The sequence below is a fragment of the Capra hircus genome, chromosome 3 (genome assembly GCF_001704415.2).
Source record: "Capra hircus breed San Clemente chromosome 3, ASM170441v1, whole genome shotgun sequence".
Lineage (NCBI taxonomy): Eukaryota > Metazoa > Chordata > Mammalia > Artiodactyla > Bovidae > Capra > Capra hircus.
This window is the reverse complement of record NC_030810.1, coordinates 104,189,710-104,197,474: the sequence shown is the minus strand read 5'-3', so window position 1 is coordinate 104,197,474 and position 7,765 is coordinate 104,189,710. Positions and strand designations below refer to the sequence as shown.

The 7,765-nt window shown below is 44.1% G+C and overlaps 1 protein-coding gene across 3 annotated transcripts in view; it reads left to right on the top strand.

Annotated features, from left to right (window-relative positions):
* ADAR (adenosine deaminase, RNA specific) overlaps nucleotides 290-7,765 on the top strand; it is a 51,719-nt gene continuing 44,243 nt past the window's right edge. The window contains exon 1 of one of the 3 annotated variants that reach the window (XM_018046202.1): nucleotides 290-309. The gene's annotated coding sequence lies outside the window, so the exon portion shown is untranslated. Of the gene's footprint in view, nucleotides 310-337; nucleotides 408-1,093; nucleotides 1,287-7,765 lie in introns of those variants that run through there. The other 2 variants (XM_018046201.1, XM_018046199.1) reach the window with 2 other exon arrangements.

The window sequence follows — 7,765 nt, the reverse complement described above, 5'->3', positions numbered from 1 at the left end:
TTTTTTTTTTTTTAAGATGGTACCCACCTACCATCCAGGCCTTCCGGCCTAACTACGTTATGAATGACTGAGGAGTTGAATCAAGGCCATGAGCAAAAATGCAGCATCCCAAACCCAAGTACCTATTCCGCACCATGCCTACAGCAACACCATTAACAGAACAGTAAAAACCCAAGGAAAGCAGCAACAAAATCCTAGCTTAACTAGGACGCAAACAAAAGAGAGAGAAATCACGTGGTGCTCCCTCCCACGCCCGGCGCGCCGGTGATGTCACCAATCCGCGACAGGGCCATTGATTTCAGACTGAAGGTAGAGAGGGCTACGTGGTGGGGGAGGGCGGGGGGAGGGTCCGGGCGGCAGTGACTGTCTCTGGTGTCGAGTTGTGTCCCGGAGAATTACAGGACCCGGTAAGAGGTTTTTCCCTTCCCCGCCATCACCTTCTGTGGCCTGAATGCCCGGCTCCCGCCGCCGCTCCAGTGTCGGGCGCTACTGAAAGGGGGAGCGCAGGGGCGCCCGGGTGGGCTGAGGGTGGCCGCAGGGCCAGGTGGGGAGGCGGGGGTCGCGGGCAGCGGCGGGGCTCGGCAGCCTCGCGGGGAGGTGAGCGCCGGGGGCCAAGTGCTTGTGTGCGTGCTCCCGGGTGTGGGCGGCAGAGACTGCGCACGGATGCTCTGGCGCTCGTGCCAGCCGGAGCCGAACAGCTGGGTACCAAAGGCCCTTGTTTCCCTCTCGCCAACTCCCTCGCCTTAGGGAGAGTGACAGGAGAGCGGGGCGCCTGGGACTCGTTCCGGTCCGCTCCCTTCTGCGTCTTCAGCTCTGACTGCATAGGCCCGCGCCTCATCCCTGGGATAACATCCGCCGCCCTTGGCCTGCCTTCCACAGGGAAGGCGTAGGCGTCCGCCGTGTAGAGCCCACTGCAGGGTCACGGACACTGCGCTCCGCCTCGCTCTGGCCTTGGTGCAGGAAGCCTAGTTGCGTCACCTCCCCTTCCTTCATCTGGCTTGATTCTTGGGCCCCGCTAGAGGGTAAGCCTGCCTTAGGTGTGACGTGTTGATGTCAGAGTTTGGGAAACTTGTCTTTCAAGAAGGCCTTAGTACCTGTCACTGGATACTCAACGCAGTGTCGGGGTATCCCAGCCTGCGGTAAGGGAGGGAGCAGAGCCTAAGCTGCTAAGGGAGGAGGATGTGCACACAGAGGCCTGCACAGTGGCTGATGTTAAGAGGGAGGCCGGATCTCTAGAACAGGCCACTGGGAGCGAGAACGCAGGAGCAACAAATTGTCCAGCAAATGTGAGTGGTGATGCCAGTTTCTTTCTTTACTAAAGAAAGCCTGTTCCCATCGTATCAGAGATCCTGAAATACCTTCTCCATTATTTCATTATTTCACAGTTGGGTGTGCTTGCTGTATGAGAGGCAGGGAATAGAGTGGAAAGGGGGCATGAACTTTGGGAGTCAGGTCTGCTTTGCCAGCTGTATGACAGTGACTGAATTATTTAACCTTTCTACTCCTACTTGTCTTATCTACAAAATGAGGATAATTAAATCTACCTTGCAGGGTTGTTGTCAGAATTTGAAGTGTCTAGCTATTATTAGTAAGATCCTAGCACCCAAGACTTGAACTTGCTCCCTTGCTGAAGATATCCCGTTGGTACAGCTGCTTGAAAAGCAGGGGAACTTTTTGCTATTCTGGATATTTGCTATTCTGCCAGATAGGATAAAGCAGAGTTGGGATGGGGGTGGGGAGACTAGAAACCCACCATCTCTCTACAGTAGACCATCAAATTTTAGAACTGGAAAAAGATTAAGCCTCACTTTATTCTCTTAATTATGCTTAGTTGCTTCATTCGTGTCCAACTCTTTGCAGTCCCATAGACTGCAACCCAACAGGCTCCTGTGTCCATGGGATTTCCCAGGCAAGGCTACCAGAGGGGGTTGCCATTTTCTTCTCCATCTCTTAATTGTAACTTCTCTTTATTGAGCACGTGCTAGGTGTGTGACCCTGTAACCAGGCTCTTTACAGACACTAATTGATTTAATCCCTCCAGCAACCCAGTGCTATAATAAGTATTATTCCCATTTTACAGATGCAGAAGATGAGCTTAGCCAAGTTTCTGACACTAGTTAATGGCAGAGCTGGAACTTGAACCCAGGCCCTCAGGCTATGTGGTGTTTGGGTCTTGTTATTTTTCAGCATCACCAACTCAGTGGACATGAATTTGAGCAAACTCCCAGAGAGAGTGAAAAACTGGCCTGCTGCAGTCCATGGGGTCAAAAAGAGTTGGACACAATTTAGCAACTGAACAACATTTCTCAATGACTTGAGCCCAGGCAGTGTGAGCCTAGTGTAGTGGGGGAAGGGAGGCATAAGCAGAATTTAGAAGGCCAGTGTTTGCTCTAAGAATAACATCTCATTGTCCAGTGATAAATTATCTTGTATTTTACATCTTGCCCAGCATTGTCCAGATGTGAACCAAGATTTGGCCTTTTCATGCAGAGAAAAAGGAAAGGCTCATGAGCACAGGGTGCTGGGATCATAGACACGCAATAGATACTTGGAAAGAAGAAAACATCTTGAGATATTGTTACTTCAGCCAGGAGTAACATTGCTTAAGACAGTTTCCTTTAAGCTAGTTATTTTTATACTGTAACAGGGTGTAATGTGACCTTCCTTCTGATTTGTGGATTTAAAGATTTGAAGCTGTGATTCAAACCACGACTGGTATTATCTGTGACCAACTGATTTAAGTTTTCAAATATGTGAACCACAGGATCTGAGCTTTTGGGCTTTTGTAGTGATCTCTTGAGATACGGCAGTTTATTTTGCTCTAACATCTGTTAGACTTGGACCATAGTGAGTACAGCTGCTTGAGTTAAGTTTCCTGGAGAACACTGGATGATCATTTGGTATCAGGGTTAAAGAGTTCACAATATTAAGTTTGTCACAAAATTAAGTATTTGAGAAAGATCTGTGATGGATGTGCATTAATGTGGGAAGAGTAAATGGGTTTTAAACAGATGATATTCTTGGTGTTTTTGATCAGCTGTTCTGTGTTGTTTCTCAGTTTGAGGATGACTTTCAGCTGTATGGTGAGTTATTAGGAACTTGGAAGGTTTGCATAACCCACCCATGTAGATTGTGACAAATAAACTCTCAGTTCCTCCACCCAAGGAGCTCTCATTGCTGCTTCTGTACCATCCCAGATGTCCTGAAGTCACCTATTTCATCATGTTTATCAGACTTAATGGGAGAGATGCTTTAATATAATTTATCCTTCCTTTCCCTTTGTACCCCCCCCCCAACCACCACACACAGAGTGAAGTTCCTTCCCCAGAAGGGTCTATACTAATCTAATTGCAAATAGCAGAAACCTAATGTAAACTAACGCAAGCAAAAAAAGATTGATTATTTAACTAGGAGGTCCAAAGGTGAACTTCAGGCATGGCTGGATCATGAGACTGAAATGATGCTGTGAAGACTCTCTTCACCCTGCCTTTCTCTGCTTCTTTTTGTTTATTGCCCTCATTCTTTTCTGCTGTTTTCTCTGTTCATATTGAAAAAGGTGACTTCTGGCAGCCCCAAGACTATGGCCTTATAGCTCACTTCTAGCATTGTAAACTAATCATGTAGACAAGGAGCAACGGATGCCATGATTAGGCAAGTCTGTGTCACAGGCCCACTTTTGAAGGGCAGGAGTAAAACTTCTTCCATAACGTCATGGGATGGGGAAGTGCAGAAGTGCTAGGCAGGTGAAAACACCAAAGGATTGCTTCAAGTGTGTGTGCGTGCATAGGCATTTGTGCTGACGTGTGTGCTCATATCCCACTTCTCTGAGGCATTTCCAGAGTCTTTCAGCTAGAATGAAGCCACCTGGTTTTGTTTGTCCATCTCACATTGTTAGTTTGTTATGGCATCGGTCATGTTCTTTTTCTCTTTTCCTTGCCTTTGCATCTGCTGTTTGGGTTGTGTGTGTGTGCGTGCACACACTCACACACTGTCTTGGCTGATTGACTTCCTTGGGTTCAGGCCATGCTTCTCTTCCCAGAAGCCTTCTTTGACCTCCATCAACTAGGAAGTCACATAAACCCCTGAGCCCAACCCCACTGTGGATTTGATTTCTGTTTGATAACTGTCTATTTTCGGGTCAGTTCTTTGCTAGACTGAGAGCCCCTTGAAGACAGAGGCTGTGTGCTCTGTATTTCTTACTTAGCTAAGAAATTAGCTGCATTATTTTTCTTCTTAGCACTTAGAACAATTGACATTGTATATTTTTTACCTGTCTTCTCACTAAAACATCAGTTTCATGAAAGTAATGAGGAAAGAAATTTTTGTTTTGTTTACCACTGTATCTCTAGGGTCTAGGATGGTGCCTGGCACATAGTATGTGCTTAATAAGTGTTTATTAGATGAATAACTGAAAATCTACTCACAGGAAGAAAATGATGCCACTGTGTTGATTAGGATTAATCAACATTAATCTGCATGATAGATACAGTTGTCACTGTAAATATCTGTAAACACAAGTATGCAGGTGCCATCCCAGCAAGGCAGAACTTCTCTCCCCGTGTGCATCAGCAGAGGTGAAGGGTCAAGCCGCAAGGAACAACCACCTGGAAATTCCACGCTGGGAGATATTTCACCCCCCCGAAACCCTCCTGAACTATGATGTTGTTCAGTTGCTAAGACCCGTCCGACTCTTTGAGACCACATGAACTGCAGCATGCCAGGCTTCCCTGTCCTTCATTGTCTCCTGGAATTTGCTCAAACTCATCTCCATTGAGTCAGTGATGCCTTCCAACCATCTCATCCTCTATCGTCCCCTTCTCCTCCTGTTCTCAATCCTTCCCAGCATCATGGTCTTTTCCAATCAGTTGGCTCTTTACACCAGGTGGCCAAAGTATTAGAGCCTCAGCTTCAGCATCAGTCCTTCCAATGAATATTCGGGGTTGATGTCCTTTAGGATTGACAGGTTTGATGTCCTTACAGTCCAAGGGACTTTAAAGAGTCTTTTCATAGTCTAAGCTATGATAGGTAGGATATTAAGGCTTTTTTTCATAGTTTGAGTCTTTCCGCCCCCCGCCCCCCTTAGAGTATTTATCTTTAAAACATTTTCTTGAGCACTTACAATGAGCCAGGGAAGGTTTTAAGTCCCTTAACAATTCATTCTTTGACTGGAGTTTGGGGATCAAGGGTTGTGAACTTTAAACCTTTTTTTTTTTTAAGTACCCAAACATTCAAAAGAGGCTTAAAAAAAAATCCAAACTGGAAAGTTATAAAAGAAATGAGACCCCTTTCCATCCAGCTTACCTCACCCTCCAGAGGTAGAGCAATTTCTAATAGCTTGCTGTGTATCTCCTCCTTCCTTTTCTTGGACCTTTAAATAGAATATACTCCATCTTCTTGTCATTGTTTGGCTTTTCACCCAGATGTTCTGCACGCTGATCTGCACCTTACCTTCTCCATAGCCATCTTCCAGGTGCTTCTGCTGTGCCCAGCGCTGCTCCCCAGGGACAGCACCCTGCCTTGGAGGGAGTGGCAGAGCCAAATGCGGGGGGACTCGCAGCACAGGGTGCAGCCTGGCCTTCGGCACAGCGGCTGCTCAGGTGTTGGTCTTCAGGCCTCTCCCAGGGAGGGCCCAAACCCGCATCCATCTTCCTGGTGCCTCATCTTCAGGAAACCCTGCTCATGCCGCATCTACCCCCCAACAGAAAAAGTGGAGCAGTGATACCCTCCTGTTTCTTCTTTAACACACACAAAACAGTAGTTCTCTCACAATTAGAGGCTGGAGGTGAGAGGGCTGTTGTTTAACCCCATTCTCACCCCCAAATATCTGGGCCTCCCTTCTACCTAGCTGCAGTACCTTCTTGTCCTCGTTTGCTTCCTTAAAAGTGAGTAAGACCATGGCTGAATCATGCTGATGTATGGCAGAATGATACATACGCAGTAATAAAACAGCTGCTGCTGCTGCTGCTAAGTCGCTTCAGTCGTGTCCGACTCTGTGCGACCCCATAGACGGCAGCCCACCAGGCTCCCCCGTCCCTGGCATTCTCCAGGCAAGAACACTGGAGTGGGTTGCCATTTCCTTCTCCAAATAAAAGTTATCCTCCAATTAAAAATAATTATTTTTTTAAAGTAAGTACAAGTTTACACTGCAATGCCTGACCATTCCCTGTGCCTCTGTCTAGCCCTGCCCTCTCCAGGACTGGGTATTTTAACTGAAAGAGGAAAATCGTGGCTAACTTGACAAACTGTCTCATTTTAATTTGCACTTTTGGTTATGATTTAGTTTGAACTGTTTTTTGTTAACCATTTTTATGTCCATTTTAAAAATTTTGTTAATTTGTGATTTTGTCTATTTGCTTGTTGTCTCTAAATCATTTTGTTTATAAATTATACAAGTTATCTAAAAAATGAGTATGTGCTGATTATAGAAAACAAAAAAATCTTATGTGCTATAAATACCCTTCCAGTTGGTTGGTTGCCATCTAATTTTGGCTTCATTATTAAGTATACAAAAACCTGTTTTTCATTCTTCTGTAGACAACGTTTTTCCTTTTTGATTTCTTCCTTTGCTTGTAAGCTTAAAAATATTTTTTCTTCATTCTGTGTCCTAAAGGTTTGCTTTTTGACATATGACTAAAAAGTTAATATTTGGTTTTATTTCAGATTTTCACAAGACATTTGATGTAAATATTGTGCAGTGTTTTAAATAAAAGCAGTTTTAATTAAATAAAAGTCTATGTTTTGTTTTAAAGATACAGTAGTATGTATGTATCATATTTTTCCTTTTTTAAATTTACTAGAATATCAAAGCTTACCCCACAAAACTGACTTCAAATATATGTATAATTGTCATCATTTTAATGTTCTTAAGCATTTTATAAATTGCTGCATGAGATGTTTATCTGTTGCTATTGATCTGGTTTACAGAAGCACTCTTGTTCAGCTAACAGCTTCTCAGTGTAGTCAAAATGATGAATTTAGCCTCGTCCAATTCCCTCGTCTCAAAACTTCCCTAAATCTCTCTTTGAGATATAATCATATACAATAAACATTTTCCATTCAATAAATTTTGACAAATACAGATACCCATTTAATTACCTCCAAATCAAGACGATAAAGGATTTCCATCACTGCAGACAGTTCCCTCATGCACCTTTCTAGTTACCAGCATCCCCAGAGGCCACCACTGTTCTGATGTCGATCATCATAGGTCACTTTTTGCCTCTCTAAAATGTCATGTAAATTGAACTATGCAGTATGTACTTTGTGTCTGCTCCTTTTAGTGAGGGTCAGCCGCGTTGCCTGCGTCACTATCTGCTTTATGCTTGTGCATTTGTTGTTTAATTCATTCATCAGTTTGTGGACTCTAGGGTTGTTTCCAGTTTGTGGCTATCAAGAATAAAGTTCTATGAATATTCTTTTTCTTCTTTTGTTATTGTGGTGAAAAAAACACATAAAATTTACCAAATTAACCATTTTCAAACGTACAGTTCAATGGTATATGTATATTCACATGGTGAAACCGATCTCCAGAACTTTTTCACTTTCTTTTTTTAAAATATATATTAATTATTATATTTTTTGGCCATGCGGCATGCAGGATCTTAGTTCCCTGACCAGGCATTGATTCTAATAGGCTCCCTGCAATGGAAGCGCAGTCTTAACCACTGGACCTCCAGGGAAGTCCCAGAACTTTTTCATTTTCAAATCTAAAACTCTGTACCCATTAAACAACTCTCCCTTTTCCCTTCTCCCTATCCCTGGTTCC